At 39.8% G+C, this 16003-nt stretch overlaps 1 protein-coding gene across 1 annotated transcript in view; it reads right to left on the bottom strand.

Moving 5' to 3' along the window:
* LOC308497862 (ryanodine receptor 3) overlaps positions 1 to 13393 on the bottom strand; it is a gene marked incomplete at its 3' end in the record, with an annotated part of 275261 nt that extends 261868 nt beyond the window's left edge. Inside the window, exon 1 of the mRNA XM_081048956.1 lies at positions 13280 to 13393. The remainder of the gene's footprint in view (positions 1 to 13279) is intronic.
* Between the last annotated feature and the right edge of the window lie 2610 nt (positions 13394 to 16003).

The raw sequence follows: 16003 nt of genomic DNA, 5'->3' as shown, positions 1-16003 counted from the left end.
GGTACTCTGGCAGCTAAGAGGAAAAGAATGGTCCAACAGAATGACTGCCCAGCCTTCACTTTCTGCATGCCACTGCATGGCCACCATCCTCGGGAAAACTGCAGGACTAAATCCAGGAATGCTGGTACCTTTGCTTTCTTTTGACAACAGCGTGGAAATTCTCTGCTGTTTTATTTTTCCTCTTATGTAATCTCATTTCCGTTATGCACTCACCCTCCAGTCTCCTGACCCACCTCCCCCGTCCAAATCTGCCGCAACACCTACTCCACCATCAACACTCTCCATCATCCACCCCCTGCCTTCTCCCTGAAAACTGCTTGAACAGATGAAACCTGGCTCTTCCCAAAGAACCCTGCTTCTCTCAGGGAATCTCCCAACCACAGGATGCTCATTTTCTCACACCTTAGGTAACTTGGCCTCCTTCTCCCACCCAGAACGATTTCCAGATCATCTCTCTTCCACAAGTGAGCTCCTTTCTTTACGTTTCCTACACCTGGTAACATTACCTTCCACTCCCTCTCTTCGTGCTGTGTATTTCCATGACCTTCCCACCTTCATTGAAATCTCTGGCTCCTTTTCATTTCTGCTCTTGGTGATTTGAATATTCACATTGTTATTTGTTGCACTGTATGCCACCCACCTGCCCCAAATATATGCTGAAGTCTTAACCCTGGTAACTGAATATGACCTTATTTAGAAATAGGGTCTTTACAGACGTAATCAAGTCAAGATGAGGTCATTAGGGTAGAGCCTAATTTAACCAATGTCCTTATTAGGAGAGGAAACTACCACGTGAAGACAGAGAAAAAGGGCCATGTGGAGATGGCACAGAGATTGGGGTTATGCTGCCACAACGCAAGGAACACCTGGGGCCACCAAAAACTGAAATGAATGGACAAGGAGAGATCCTCCCATACAGGTTCTAGAAGGAACATGGCTCTGCCAATACCTTGATTGCATGTTCTACCATGCAGAACTGTAATAGAATATGCTTCTGTTGTGTGAAGCCACCTAGTTTGTGGGAATTCATTACAGATACTGTAGGAAAGTAATGTGCTGTATGAATGAATAACCTATCATACTATGGCCTCTCAGTTATTTTACTTCCTCTTTATCAGTGATATTCTACTCTCCAGTTCAGCCACTCTTTCATGGTCATACACTGAGGACTATTTTCAGCCAAAATGCTCCACTCTGAAAGCTCTGATACACTCCACTGTCTACCCATCCACTCATCTTTTAGCTTGTTTGCTCATTCAACTACTCTCATCACTATTTTTACATGCTTATATCTTTTCACTACCAGTCCCCTCCTAACTTTAGTTCTCTCCCCATTCAGTTTATGTTCGAAGATTTCATGGTCCAATCTCCTAAACAATCTTATCCTTTTGTTGTTTATCACACTCACCTGGCAACATTTTGACCCTGACTGTATTTAACTATCCACTTTCTTCATGCCTGTGCTGAGACTGCGAGGGCTGCTGCAGAAAACAGGACATTCAGAAAATTGGTAGCACTAAAAATTCATGGTTACCAACCACAACTGATTCTCAATGCTGGGCCCTTATACAGCTCAACAATTCTATACCCTTCTCAAGGCAGCTCGCTCTCCAAAGTTTTCTGCCCAAAACCTACAGGTCTACTCCCATCCTTGCCTTCTTTCTTCCTATTCAATGGAATATGAGTTCCTCCTTTACTTATCTTCCTCATCTCTGTTCTTTATACCAATCCTTTCCTCTATATTAGCAATTTTCACTCTAAACCATTGCTTCCCTCATCTGTATCTCTTTCTCCACTCGTACCTTCCCATCAACATTTAAACATGCTTAAGTCTTTCCTGCCACAAACATGCTTCCATCCTCAGACCCTCTGCAGCTATCCCTCTCACTTCCAGAGATGTCAGCCCTGGTTGTCTTTATCTTCTTACTTTCCTCTTACTCTCCATGTCCATTAAATTGGCTTCTGTCGTCATCATCCCATTGAAGGAGCTCTCACCAAGGTTGCCATTGGCCTCAATCTCACTACATTTAATAGACACATTCCATCCTTTTACCTGACCTCCAAGTGACATCTACCCTACTGACTATGCTCCTTCTTGACACTCTTCCCTTTCTCTCTGTGGCTTCTATGACATCACACACGTTTCTATTTCCCCTCTGATCTCTCAGGATTCTCTTCCTCCACTAATTTTTAAATATTGACGTCTTCTAGGCCCTCCTCTCTTCTTAATCCATATTTCCCCCGCTCATTCGTATAGCATGATTAATATCCTTAAGCCAACAGCTCCTCCACCCCAACCTCTTTTTCCAAACTCCTGATCCATATATCCAAATGTCTATCAAAATTTTCTCTTAGATGTCTTCTAGGCCTTTTGAATTCACTATGTCCATAATTCAGTTCACAAGCATCACCACCCCACTCTGTTGTAACTTATTCCTTCTTCAATATACCTTATTTTACTAAATAATATGCGTTCTACAGCAGCTAAAGCTCATAACTCTAGAGTCGCACTTGACTTCTCCCACCTTAATCCCTTCACCATCTGATGCATTCCATTAACTGTGCTAAATTAAATTTAATTCCAGTCCATTCATCTTCTTTTACGTATAAGGAACCTATGCAGCTTCTACAAGTTCATGTTTTCTCCAGACAATAAGCCCCAGTTTGTGTTCATCTCCATCCTTGCCATTTCAAATCTGTACGCTCAACTTTTCTTTTTCTGTTGCATGTGCCAAAGCTGCACTCAATTTAATCCCTTCATTAATAGTGCCATCTATGACTTCTCTTTCACAACCTCAATATCTCCTCGAGACCCTCCTACCTCTCTTCCTAGAAATATGCTTGTATCTCTCATCATCAAAAGCCCTTGATAACTGAGATTCTGCTTCAAAATTTTCTCTTCTTCCTTTTATCACTTAACTCCTTCAAAGAGTAGTGAACATTCACTGATGAGGTTCTGGTTCAGGGAATGATGGAGATGCTTACAACAGAATAACCCTTCTCATAATAATAATTACCAACTCCAGACAAATATTTTATGAAATAACTGTATGAAGGCAGTGAGGACCAACTGAAAACTGAGGAACTATGACTCTTGAAAGATGAGAAGCCAACTAGGTGATATCCAAATTTAGTTAAATTTCCCGAGAGCATTCCTCTATTCATGGGGTGCATGGTGGATAGATCTCAAGAAAAAAAATAAACAAAAACAAAACTTCTGTGGAGTCAGAGGCCTGAGTTTAGGGCTGTCAGTATGTCTAGAAATTATAGGGGAGAAGGCTGAAAAGAAGGGAACCACTACAGGTCATGAAAACCTCAAATCAGCATACAAATTCCCCTTGAATTTTTAGCCAACTCACCAGTTGTACAGGGCAACATTCCAGATACCCAATAGAAACCAATAACTGGAATGCTAAAAATGAGCAAAAATTTCAGCAGCTAACAGTTCTGGAATGTCAGAATTTGGTGTTCAAATCTTGCTATCTAGAGGGGGTTAGGAAGCACTTCAGGATTTTCATTAAAATCCAAGAAGGCTATATCTCCAGACCAATGACTATACCTTAGAACTAAAGGCAAAACTATTATCGAATAGACCAAGCTGCTAGAACAAAATACAATATTCTTCAGGAGAAGATAAAACAAACCAGAATAACTATAAGGTATCACCTACAAGGTTCAGTATACAATTACTAGATATTCAAATAAATAGAAAAATGTGACTTATAAGCAAGAGAAAAACTAGTCATTATCTCAGACTCACAGACAATTTAAGTATTTGTATTCATAGTAAAAAAGTTAAAAGTATTATAAAGGTGTTAATGAATTTTTCTGAAAAAAAGGAAAAAATGGGAGAAGAGAATAAGAATTTGAGAATATGTAAAAGCTTAGGAATAAACTAGTAGAAATTTTGTAAGGTAAAAACATAATATCTGAGTCATTGAAGGGAGTTAATAGTACATTTACATTAAAGAAAAATCAGTAAATATAAAAATAAGTCAATAGGAATTATTCAAACTAAAGAAAAAAGAGAAAAATACTTGAAGAAAAAATGACAAGTTTTAATGACCTATGAAACAACATAAAATATTTTAATATATCAGCAATTGAGGTTGTAGAAGGAGAGAATAAATGTGGCAGATAAAATACTTTAAGAAATGTGGCCCCAAAATTTCTAAACTTGATAAAAAAAGAAGTACTAAAAACCAAGAGATCCATAAAATTCAGCAATATTCAAGCTAGGTAAATTCAAGGAAAATTACCCTGAAAAATATCATTTAAACTTCTGAGAATAAAAGATAAAGCAAAAATTCTTAATACCTTCCAGAGAAAAAGACTTATGTGCAGAGAAACAACAGCTAATTCTCACTAACCACCCCCCCCTACAAATAAAACAAACAAAAAAACCCCACAAACTGAACGACAACAAAACACCACCTTTAAAGTGCTGAAAGAAAAAAAAAGTCAAACCAGGATTTTATATAGACAAAATATCCTTCAAAAATAAAGAAAAAATAAGGACATTCTCAGTGAAACAAAATCTGGGAGAAATTAGTCTCAAGTAGACCTGCACTACAAGAAATACTAAAGGATATGATTCAGACTGAAGGAAAATGCTGCCAGATGGAAATCTAGATACACAGGAAAGAATGAAGAGCACTGAAAATGTTAACTATGTGGATAGTATAAAAAACTATTTTTCCTTTTTTCAATTTTTAAGAGACAATTGACTCTTTGAAACAAAAATAATAAAGTATTTTGCATTAGATAACATCAAAATAAAATATATGCCATAATAGCACAAAGGATATAAGGAAAGTAGTATAATATTACTTCAAGGAAGATTGTATTAAGAATTTATATTGTAATATCTAAAGAAATTACTAAAAAAATTACTAAAATCACTAAATATAAAGAGGTAGAACTGTAAAACCAATAGAGGAGATAAAATGGAATACTTAAAAAATATTTGACTTAAAGAAGGCAGAAAAGGAAAAAAAGAGGAACAAAAACCAGAGGGACAAACAAAAAATAACAAGAAGGTGGGCTAAAACCCAACAGCATCAATTATTACAATAAATGCAAATGGACTGAATACTCCAATAAAACATCAGAGCTTAATGAGGGCAAAAAGGCAACACCTAACTACATGCTGTTTACAAGGGACATACTTTAAATATAAAGATAAACAACATCTTAAATATAAGACATAAACAAATTGAAAACAAAAAGATGAAAGAAGATATACCACACAAATAGTAACTTTAGAAAGCTGTGGCTATGTTAACATCCGTCAACGTATACTATAAGACCAATGATAAACAGGGACATTTGATGATGACGAAAGAATCAATTCATCAAGAAAACACACAAAAAAATCTTAGTAGCTCAAAAATTATATCAGCTCAAATATATAAACTCAGATTATATAAACTCAAAACAGAGTTTTAAATGCATGGAATAAAACTGATAGAGCTAAAGAGATTTATAGGTAAATTCTCAATCATACTTAACACCTCTCTCTCAGTAACTGACAGAACTAGTAGGTATAACTCTGTAAGGATATATAAGATTTCAACAGCACTATCAACCATCTCAACAGTCATAAAAACTACATTCAACAACTACAGAATAGTTTTGGATTCTTTTTTTAAGTACACATGGAACATTCACCCAGATAGACCATATGCTGTACCGTAAAATAAGTCTCAATAAATTGCAAAGGACTGAAATCATTCAGAGTGTGTTCTCTCACCATATTAAAGTTAGATTAGAAATCAATAACAAAAATCCACATCTCATTGATTCACTTTATTTTTTGAAATCCATTCACTCACTGCTTAACCCTTTTCATCGAACTTACTCTCTCTGATTCTCCTTTTTATTTCACTGTTAAAGGTCACAAATGTCCTCCTCATCTTCAAATCAGGCTTTTAAACTATTTAATTCATTAATTCAGTACATGGAAAACATAACTGAAGTCAAGCAACAGTTCCTGAGTTCCCTAGGCCCTAACATCTGTCTGGCCCTCTGCTGGTGACAATAAAGGCTATTGCTTAAATATGAATAGTACTTTGGGTGTGTCAGGCACTGTCATAAATACTTTACAGTTGGCCCTTGAATAACACAGGTTTGAACTGGGTACATGCATATTTTTCTCAATAAATATATTGGAAGTTTTTTTTGGAGATTTGCAACAATTTGAAAAAACTCGCAGATCAACGTTATGATTTTCTTAGCGTTTTCTTTTCTCTAGCTTACTTTATTGCAAGAATATAGTATATAATACATATACATACAAAATATTTACCAGTTGACTGTTTATGTTATCGGTAAGGTTCCCAGTCGACAGTAAGTTTTTGAGGGAGTCAAAAGTTATACGTGGATTTTTGACTCTGTGGGGGGAGGGGCCAGCGCTCTTAACCTTCATGTTGCTCAAGGGTCTACTGTACAATTATGAATTCATGTAATTGAATCTTCATAATGATCCTGTGGGATGGGTACTTCAGTGCAGACATTTTGACCCCTGTTTACAGTATTTCCATGCCTTATATTCCAATAGAGGCATTTAGTAATCTGCATTATGCCCTTTTATAAACTACTCTCTAGAAAATATATGATAATTTCATTTATACCATAGAAAATTAGCTATAACATTTTAACACTGATTTCTGTTTTCTCTCAGAGCATTTGCATTTTAATTGTTTAAGCAACATACATATTTTTAACTTTGGAATGTCAGACATTCAGAGGACAGATGAGTGAAGGTTGTGAAAGGAGGTATGGAGATAAGCCCAAGTATTCTTAAAATCTAACCTCATGGAGAAATATGTCTTCTTTATCCTTAAGTAAGTTGGATCCATGATAGTTTTATTGCTGAGTATTATAGACATTAGACAGGAATTCAAGTTTGGAATGAATAATCTTCAAAAAGTTACTTAACTAAATTCTTGTCCCCTTCTCTGTAAATGAGCACAGTGTTTGCTTTACAGGGTTGTAAAAATTACGCAAGAGGATGTATTAGGTTGGTACAAAAGTAACTGTAGTTTTCGCAATTTTTAACCTTTCAAACCATAATTACTTTTGCACCAACTTAATAAGAACCCACTGTTGTACATACCGCATACTGCACATATGTCCGATAAATGTGAAAAAAAAAGTTCAAAATTTCAACTTATAAGTCTCTTTATATTACATGACCAGGGAGTTTTTTGAAATAAGTTTTATACTAGTTTGGCTTTTACTAAGATCTCAAGTCTATAGAAAATAATACACACTAAAACATCCATCAGAAGCTCAAAGAAGAGTATACAACCTCAGGCTGAGCCTCTGTCTCTGCAAATTTGTACAGGCTTCGTTTTTTAGGAGTAAATAGTAAATAAATCTATTTCCGTGCAAAAGATAATAATAATAGAAAATAGATTATTTTTAGCCTAAAATACTATCTTAATTTATGTCATCTACATAATGATGTTTGAACAATCACAGATGTTTAATACTGGGTCTCAAGAGCCTATACAATTGTTCAGAAACCACAGCAGACTATTTTTCATTTTCAGAAGACGAGGTGAAAGCAACACGAATGAAATTTCCCCTGGAAATTTTCAGTTTGAAAATTGGATTTGAAACTGTAATTTTCACTTCGAATAAACAATAACCAGTAAGACAAAGTGTTCCCCAAGAGAGGGGCAGGACTTCATTCCATGACACCTGGAGCCAGATTTTACACAGGCCCTTGACTTTCGAAGGATACTAGGGTAAGCTGTTTCACTTCTCCAAGTTCAGTTTCATCATCATTAAAATCAGTGAAACAAAGAAATCTTGGTCTGTTGAACTGATTTTAAACAAAATGTTCCTACATTCTTCCTACTTTTTGATGTTGACCTATAATTAAAGAGATAGAAGTCAGGATTTGGAAAGGCACTGGGCTTCCACAAACATCTGACAAGGCTACAATAGTTAAAGAGCTGTTATCAGTGAAGATTACTGTGGGATACAGGCTTACGAAATTCTTTTCTCCTTCTGCATGAGAATTTGACCTTCAGTTAGCTGCTCAGTTTTGTTTTGGGGACAGCCTGATAAAAATCGATATGTTAATTATGCTGTTCGAGAACACTGCTTATGGCAAAAATGAACCCCTGATGAATATCCTGCAACTGGACTGGGAAGACTAACGACACCTGATAGGAAGCATATCTTTGCAATTCCCAAGTGTGGAGACTCTTGTAGCTGCGGTGGTCCTTTGTGGGGAGCCCCAAAGCTATGACTGTAGAGTTGTTAAAAGAGACAATTGGCTCCTGTGGGACACGAGGCTTTTAAGCCACGGGGACCATTACACCTGCCTGACGTAGACCTCGTCTCTTTGCATCTGACCTGTCATCTGGGGTGGGGGATTCAGAAGCCAACCCCCGGACCACTATAAGGATTCCTGCAGGACTAGGACTACCTGACACTTAGCAGCAGACAAGCCATGGTTCCTGTCCTACTGAGCAGATTGGTGCCAAGTGGTCTATGAGAGTCATGAGTCTGGATGTTAAGGAGAACCCAAAATGCCTGATGGGCACTGCAGATACAAAACAGATGATACACACAGATGTGAGGTAGGACAATTAAGTTCGCGAACTCACCCTAGAAAAAGTGCTACATACCTCATTGCTGAATATCACTACAGTCACCTTTAAAGTACTCCCCTTGGGAAGCTATGCTTTGATGCCAGCGCCTAGTCCACCCTTCAAAGCAATTTAGGAACTCTTTTTCTGGAATGGCCATTAGAACTCTTGTATTACCCTTGATGTCCTGAATGCCATCCTAATGTCTGCCTTACAATATTTCCTGTATCTTAGGGTAAAGAAAGAAGTCATTGGGGGCCAGATCAGGTGAGTAGGGAGGTGAGTAGGTTCCAATAGTTATTTGTTTACTGGCCAAAATCTCCCTCACAGACAGTGCTGTGAGAGCTGGTGCATTGTCGTGATGCAAGAGCCATGAATTGTTGGTGAAAACTTCAGGTCGTCTAACTTTTTCACGCAGCCTTTTCAGCACTTGCAAATAGTAAACTTGGTTAACTGTTTGTCCAGTTGGTACAAATTCATAATGAATAATCCCACTGATGTCAAAAAATATTAGCAACATCGTTGCAACAAATTCACAAACTTAATTGTCAGACGTGTACATGTATATACATGTGTATAATATATATATGTATAATATATATGTGTATAATAGATATGTATAATAGATATGTATGATATGTATGTGTATAATATATGTGTTGTATATAAATATGTATATACATACATACACACACACACACACACACACACACACACACACACATATATAGTAAAAACTAGAAGAAAATTAGAAAAGTTGAAAATTCTGGTTCCTGGGAACACACTTAAAAATGACAATAAATAAACATTTGCTGCTATTATACATAAAGACACAATGTTTCTTCTCCGTGTTTTTTGGTCCCTGGTTATAAGTATGAGTCTTTCAGACAAAACAAGATGCCTTTCAATTCCTGGAGCTGTGCTTGGTTGAAAGGGATGCTGAATAATGGTGCTTCCATCAGCTAATATCTGCAGTTTCAGGAGACCTACAAAGAAGGGTAGGCCATGGCATGCAGGAATCAAAGTCATAAATGAACTCTCCAAAGTTCTAAAGAGTATCCCTGTCTACAGCAAGTATTGATAGTCTTATACTTTTGCTTCTTATTCTTCTACTCTCACTTCAATATGACTTCCTTTTCTCAGGGCTTGTACACTAAAAATATATTTTGAGTACCTTATCTCATATCTTCTTTCTCTGAGATCTGTCTTCTCCTTAGAGTGCATCTCAATTCTATCTCTGTGTTTCATTTAGCTTGAAATACACTTGACAAGGAAACTCCAAAGTCACTGTTTGGCTCTATAGCTGCTTGGTTGAGAGTCGTATTTGATGCCTATGCCTCATGTCCAGTTCCAAGCTTGGGAATACATCTTCTTACTTTCTTGCACGATTTATGTTAGCTTCAAAGAATCTAAGAACAGCACAAGTAGCTGTGAAATTGGATAGTAGAAAATTTGGTGAAATATTTAGTGAAAAGCAAGGGGACAGGCCAGAAGGGATATGTGCATAGCTATAGCTGACTGCAGGAAATGCTGAAGCCACAGAAAATGGGTTCTTCTGGCAGTCTGCTCCCAGAAATGGCAACAGGAAATTTTGAATACCTACCCTAGTCTTTCTTTGAACTTGACCCTGTTTCTCTGTGAAGAGCTCTTATGGTACACTTTCCTCATACTATGCAGAAAAGAGACATATGCTTATGAAATGATAGTGGGCATACCACCTGTATCCTTTTGGGAAAGCAGTGGAATGTGCTTTATGCTCCTACACAGATGGCACTAAGAGTGAAGAAGGAAGCCCCTGCCCTCCCAAAGCTGAAGCCAAAACAAAGGCTTTGAAGGCAAAGAAAGCAGTCCTGAAAGGCGTCCACAGCCACAAAAAAAGAAAAAGATCTGGATGTCACCCACCTCCCGAAGGCCCAAGACACTGCGCTCCCAAGGCAGCCCAGATCCCCAGGAAAAACAAGCTTCACCACTGTGCCATCGGCGAGTTCCCCCTGACTACCCAGTCAGCCATGAAGACAACAGAAGACAACATATGCTTGTGTTCACTGTGGATGTCAAGGCCAAAACAAGCACCAGATCAAACAGGCTGTGAAGAAGCTCTATGGCATTGACATAGCCAAGGTCAACACCCTGATCAGGCCTGATGATGAAAAGAAGGCATTTGTTCGACTGTGTTCTCACTATGATGCTTTGGATCTTGCCAACAAAATTGGGATCATCTAAACTGTGTCCAGCTGGCTAGTTCTAAACGTAAAAATTTTTCACTGTAAATAAAAAAATATCCTTCATATTCCTAACACCATTACTTCTACTCCTGGACATTTACTCCAGGAAGCAAAAGTACACCAACGAAACCACATATATGAAATTTTTTAATAACCATGAATGATTATTTTTATAACTGGGGGATACAAAGCATTCTTAAGTTATGACATATAGTTGTTTTTGATTTGTTGTAGGTGATCTAGTTTAGGGAAGATTAAATCCTAATGGCCAATGGTTATATAGCGTTTACAATGTGCTAGGCAACTTACGAGTGCTATGCACATGTATTAACTCATTTAACACTATGACAATCTAGGTAGTTACTAGTAAATTATCATTAAGCAGATGGGGGAACTAAGCTCAGAAATGTGAGGAACCTTGCTCAAGCTCCTGGCTTAGCCGGTGAGTGGTGGATACAGGATTCAAACTCTGACAGTCTGGCCCCAGAGCCTGTGCCCTAAACGACTGTCGCATGTCCCACTCAATGAATGACTAGAAAATGGTACCACTGGTTTCTAATTCAGGTCAACACTCTTTCTACTGCACCACGCTGCATGTCATCTTGCAGATGAGAAAACTGAAGACAAGGCTGAGTGACTTGCTCATGGCCACATGACCAGCTAATGGTTGAGAATTAACTTCTTGACTCCTAATCTAATGATCTTCCTATTAACCCAGACTGCTGGGAATGAAAAGAAAAATAGCCAGCTAAGAACAAAAGCAAATGAGAAAAGACCTCAGGGAAATCAAGTCTAAGACCTTTAAAAAGATAAAAGCCTTCCTTGTCTCTTTGCCCTGCCATTTATTTTAATGTGACTCTGTCCTACTGGTACTGGCCCTATGTGCCACTGACAGATGTTTGCACTCATGGATCAGTGACTTACATGAGAGGGAGAGTGACGAGAGGACAGGGCCTGCTGGGAGATGCGGCCATCGTATGGTGTGTGCACATATGGTGTCCTAGGATTGCGTCAAACTCTGCATGTGTGTTTGTGGTGGGATGTTCATGCAGCGAAATGACATGCCAATCAGCTGGTCCCATTGGAAAAGGTTTTCTGATTGAGTAACAAAAAGGTTCTGTGAGAAAAACTGAGCTTGGAGGGTGTAATGGTTAGTTATGTGTTATCTTGGCTCGATGACAGTACTCAGTTGTTTAATCAAATAACTATCTAGCTTTTGATGTGAAGATACTTTGTAGATGCTATTAACATCTACAATCAGTTGACTTTAAAGATGATTGCACCTTTGATAATATGGTGGGCCTCACCCAATCAGTTGAAGGCCTTAAGAATAAAACCTGGGGGGAAAACATCTGCCTCAAGATACCATTAACTCCTGCATGAACTTCCAGCTGATCTGACCTACAGATTTCAGACATACCAGCCCTGTAACTGCATGAACTAATTCCTTAAAATAAATCCACATCTGACTATCCATCCATCCATCAGCCCGCCTGCCCTCCCATCTCTATCTATCAAGAGGGAGAGATCCTATTGGTTCTGTTTCTCTGGAGAACCCTGACTGATACAAGCATCTCGCCAGGACTGCTAAGAACTTTGAGAAAGCTGAGCACACAGATCCACTTCACATACAGATCATGAAAAGCAGAAACAGTCCGATAATGAAGGAAGAAAAGTTTGGCTGAAGAGATAAGCCATTCCACGTCATCACATAGGCAGAGACCGTGCAAATATTACTCTCTGTCCCCAGGTCACAGCAGGGAGATAGTTCCAACAACCTCAGCACAGTCGGAACTCAAAATGGTGTGCTCGCTGTGAAACACAAGGCCAAGCACATGAGTCCCGGAGCAATAGATGACAGCTGGGCATTAAGGACATGCACTCAGACTTCTAGGAATGAACAACAAGAAAAGGTGTTCTGAGAGTATAAAAAGAACCTTCTGCATGAAGGCTGGCAGTGACCTCCATGCTGCCCCTGTGTCCTGGTGAACACTGACAGGCAAGCCCCTTCACTTCTTCACACGGCTCTGGCCTCCCTGGGCTGGGGACAGTGATGTTTTAAATCTGTTCTGCTTCCTTTTTTAAAAATAAGTAGGTCCTCCTTGTTTTGTTTTTTTTAATGAACAAACAAAACAGAAACAAACGCATACATACAGAGAACAGGTCAGTGGTAAGCAGAGGGGAAGGGGGCTGGGGGCTGGACAAAAAGGTTGAAAGGGGTCAGTTGGACAGTGATGGAGAGTAACTCAACTTTTGGAGGTGCCACTTGGTGGTGTATATAGATGTCAAATTATAATGTTGTATGCCTGAAACTCATATAATAAAAATAAATATGTCCTTCCAGATTGCTTCCTCATCACCTTCCTCACCATCGTCCAGCAGCCCCGTCCCCTAAATGACTGTTTGGGAGGCCGAGGGGGACAGGGCAGGGCAGGCAATCCATCTCACCTTGGCCTCTGACGTGGGTTCCAGGAAGCACAGGCGATTCCCAAGCCCTTCGGCTGCCAGGCAGAACTTCCTCTGTTCCTTGTGGACGTTCGCAATGCATTGGAGAACCACTTCATCTTCCTGCCAGGGAAACAGGGACACAAATGTGAGCAGCCAGGGCCTGCCTCCACATGCAGAACCAGGTCCCCGAGTCACCTTGCTGTATCTTTACCAGGTACGTGGAGAGGCACACGCTTTTGAATATTATACAGATAAAGGAGACATTTTTATGCACACGCCTGTATGCATATTCACATGACGTAACAGAGCTCCTCCCTGGAGGTAGAGTCAGAATATGGGGCTCCTGGGAACAAGTATATGGCATGGACACACTGCATACATGTAGGGCATGGGCCTCACTTCAGAGATGTACACAATGCACACATCCCAGGTGAGCAGATAATAATAACACTGAATGAACATGAAGGCAAACCTAAGCAATCTCTCCAGATATGAAATAAAACAGCAAGGTGTGATTGATGGAACAGAGAATACAACAGATCACAGGGAGGTGGGAGGCATGGAAAGAAAGACCATTTAGTGTTGGATAGTGGAGGAGGCAAGAGTCATGTTTTGTCCGGGAAGGGGTATATGTAGTGGGTAGCACATTTACTGGAGACGACAGAAGGAACCCGGAGGGTAACAGGAGATGAGTTTTAGACACATGGGAAAGGAAGATCGAAAGACACCTAGAGGATTCAGACTGGAAGGAAGAGTTAGAGGTGAAGCAGCAGAGTCATTCTGAATTTCCAAGGAGGGGGGAGCTGTCCTACGCATCATTCCCAAAAGCAGCCTCCTAAAATTTCAGAGACTTTGTTGGAATGACAATCCTCTTGTTGAGAGTCCAGGTGCGAGGCTGATCTCCATGTACACTAATATGCTCACCTCTTGCACAACCCTGCCTGAGGCTGGGAGGAGAACACTTTCCTTACCAACTCCTCCCTTCTTGTTTCTCCAGTCTATCAGTACATGCCTTCTATCTACCATCATTCACTTCGGGCTTCAAACACCAGAAAGATTTCCAGGTGCATTTAAGTTAAAGGAATAACCAGAGAAGAGCCAGTTGGAGATTCCTCCTTAGAAATCACTCTCCTGCTCCCGTCTGATGCCCATGTCCCCTGGTGTTAGTGTTTGTCCCAGAGTATTGAAAAGGTAGATTAAATAAAAATGGGGTTCTTCTTAAATGGTGTCTGCAGTGTACCCAGCCATATGGAAAAATAAAACCCTTCCACCTGGTGGGAAGTTTAAAAGATTCAGTAGCAACAGATTCCACCAAAGATGTCTGCCGCTGCCCTGAGATTGGTCAGCGGCTACAGGGAAATGTGAGAAGCCACAAATCACAGACAGAAAAAGAAGACTGAGAGGAAGAAGAAAAGCTCCACACTTTTACTAGCATTGCAATGTCACTGTTCACCATTCAATTGAGTTAGTAATAAATTCAAAAGGCTCTGCTTAAAGTCAGAATTCATGGTCTTCATTGGAATTGAGACAGACGAAAACTCCAGAATAGCACTTCTTTCAAAACATGAGCTCAGTGAAATCTCTGAATGGAATGAAGTTTTTCCCCAGGTGGAGTCTCCACCAGATCCTGTGGGGGCACAGGCAGGGTTGGGGGGTACTCACAGTTATCAGAATGACTGAGGGGTACTACATAGCGTGGCAAAACCAGGGCCTCACAAGTTAAATGGACTGCATGGCAAGAGGCAGTCTTCCAAACATAATTTTTTGGTCCAAACTGTCAAGAGGACCCCCTATTGAGAAATATTAAATGTCTTCCACCTACATATAATTCACCAGTTAAAAAATAGGTATTTGGAAATCACGGGAGCATGATGATGAACCAGACTTTTCATGATCTGGTGAAAGTCGAAAACGTTTTCAATATTTGTCTTGGAGTGTCTTTCCATGATCTCATTTCCCATGTCCTTACCACCAAAAGGTGCCCATGGCTTGACCTTGCACTAGCTGTCTCGGAGTCTCTGTCTTCTGAAATTTACTTGTCCTATAATTCACATCCTCATAACCTAGGCTGCCAATCAACTAATGCAATAAATGAACTGTCCCTTGCCCAATAACCATGTGCTGAAGAGCAGCCCAGCACAAGCGCTTTCCTAGGCCAGCACTCTGAGTGACACACAGAAGGGTGTGGGACTCGGAGCCAGATTTACCCTCTCCTGACACTTTCACTTTTTTCCACCTGCTGTCTGGAACTGTATGCTCCGTGCTGACCGGGCTGCAGACACCACCTGGAGTGGCAGCTTGTGCCTGCCTTCACTCCAGACAGCAGCTATGATCTCCACAAACCTTCAACAGACAGACATCTGGAGCCTTCGACTGCTTGACACTGAAATCTTTGCACCGAAGTTCCGTATGGAATCATGAGATGAGTTAATTCAACCCGTCTCATTACTTCTCACTCCCTAGTAAAATACAGAACACAAGCCCCTCCAGTTACCAGCCCTAGTTTGCTTATCCCTGTACTGATGTGCTTTTTCTTCCCTCCTTATCTCTTTTCCTTTCTCTCTTTGCTTTAAATCAAGCCTGGGAATTCCAGAGAATACCATTTCCAAGGGAGCCCCTTTAATTGGAGGTTGCAAACGCTGCCACGTTTAGTATCTCCTCCCCACAAGCTCGCGTTCTCCCCACATATCCCAGTGCCAAATTCAGACTATTCCTCTTTTACTC

This window comes from Rhinolophus hipposideros, assembly GCF_964194185.1.
Source record: "Rhinolophus hipposideros genome assembly, chromosome: 5".
Taxonomy (NCBI): domain Eukaryota; kingdom Metazoa; phylum Chordata; class Mammalia; order Chiroptera; family Rhinolophidae; genus Rhinolophus; species Rhinolophus hipposideros.
This window is presented reverse-complemented; position numbering and strand designations above follow the sequence as displayed.